Source organism: Sus scrofa, unplaced genomic scaffold (assembly GCF_000003025.6).
Source record: "Sus scrofa isolate TJ Tabasco breed Duroc unplaced genomic scaffold, Sscrofa11.1 Contig53, whole genome shotgun sequence".
Classification (NCBI taxonomy): Eukaryota; Metazoa; Chordata; class Mammalia; order Artiodactyla; family Suidae; genus Sus; species Sus scrofa.
In genome coordinates this window covers 1,027,874-1,029,607 of record NW_018085237.1, presented here as the reverse complement: position 1 = coordinate 1,029,607, position 1,734 = coordinate 1,027,874, and the positions used below count along the sequence as shown (strand labels likewise).

The 1,734-nt window shown below is 42.7% G+C and overlaps 1 pseudogene; it reads left to right on the top strand.

Moving 5' to 3' along the window:
* Positions 1-430: 430 nt before the first annotated feature.
* On the top strand, positions 431-1,374 carry LOC100520478 (annotated as a pseudogene).
* Positions 1,375-1,734: the final 360 nt, after the last annotated feature.

Sequence of the window (1,734 nt, the reverse complement as noted above, 5' to 3'; positions counted from 1 at the left end):
TTCAGTCAAAGCTGTAGCCACCAGTCTATGCCAGAGCCACAGCAATGCCAGATCCGAGCCATGTCTGTGACCTACACTACAGATCACAGCAATGCCAGATCCTTAACCCACTGAGCAAGGCCAGGGATTGAACCCATAACCTCAGGGTTCCTAGTCAGATTCGTTAACCACTGAGCCACAACGGGAACTCCGGTTTTCCTGAATTCTTAAACACTGATTTTCTCTTTAAAACACTTAAGCCATATTGCTCTTTAAAACTGTGATATATTTGATTTGTTAGCATCTTATTTAGGCTTTTTTTAAAGCCAATGTTCCTAAATTGAAAACCTGTACTTTCTTTCCTTTCATGTTATGTTATGCTTCTAAGAAATTTAAAGTTGTATGCACTATCAATTTTCTGTTTTTCTCACTTTACAGTTAAAACCAACCAATGGCTGGGAAAAACTATACAAGGATCACAGAGTTTATTTTCATAGGCTTAAAGTACCACCCTCAGATGCAAGTCTTCCTTTTTTGCTCTTCCTACTTTTTTACCTTGTTACCATGACAGCAAACTCCGGCATGATTATCCTCATCCAGCTCGATTCCCACCTCCACACACCTACGTACTTTTTTCTCAGTCACCTGTCCTTTGTGGATATCTGCTTTTCCTCCGTGGTGGGTCCCAAGATGCTCAGAGACTTCTTCGCTGAAAGGAAAGCCATCTCTTTCCTGGGATGTGCCTTGCAACAGTGGTTCTCTGGGTTCTTTGCGGCCATTGAGTGCCTTCTCCTGGCATCCATGGCTTATGACCGCTATGTGGCCATCTTTAATCCACTGTTGTATTCAGTTGCCATGTCACAGAGACTCTGCATCCTACTGGTAGTTGGACCCTATACTGTGGGGTTTCTGAACACTACGACCCACACAACAGCTGCTTTCTGACTTCCGTTTTGTGGCTTCAACATTATCAATCATTTCTTCTGTGACATGTCCCCGCTTCTTTCGCTCATCTGTGCTGACATCTGGATCAATAAGTTGCTAGTTTTCATTGTGGCTGGGGCTGTCCTAGTCATCAGTAGCCTGTCCATTATAATCTCTTATTTCTACATCTTCATCGCCATCCTGAGAATCCGCTCTGCTGATGGGAGGTGCAAAGCCTTTTCCACCTGCTCTTCCCATCTCACAGCCATTTCCTTCTTATATGGGACCCTCTTCTTTATCTATGTGAGACCAGGTGCAATTTTTTCTCTGGACCTCAACAAAGCAGTGTCTGTGTTCTACACGGTGGTGATCCCCATGTTGAATCCTCTCATCTACAGCTTGAGAAATAAAGAAGTGAAAGCTGCCATGTGTAGAACGATTGCTAGGAGGAAGTTTTGCCTTGGAAGTTAAATTCCCACTTAAAATCAATAAAAAGAAAAACTTCCAGACATGGCTAGACTACCTGGGCATCATGCAAAGATGCTACAGTATTTGCAGAATTTGGAGGATAGCATCCTTCCCTTCTTTCATCTGATTTCTATTATGGTATCTTTTTAAAAGTTCTATTTCATCATGATCCTGTAAGTGATAAAAACCCACAGTCACCCACAAAGCCCATGCAATTCTGCTTCCTCAAATATCTTCATTACTGAGAAATGATAAAATCAAATGTTGACGCCACCTAGGTACTAGTACACTCACACTAGCTGGGCGAAAGTAAATGTCCAGACCAGGGGAAATGCTTTGGAACAGCGTGTCCATCCCATATTG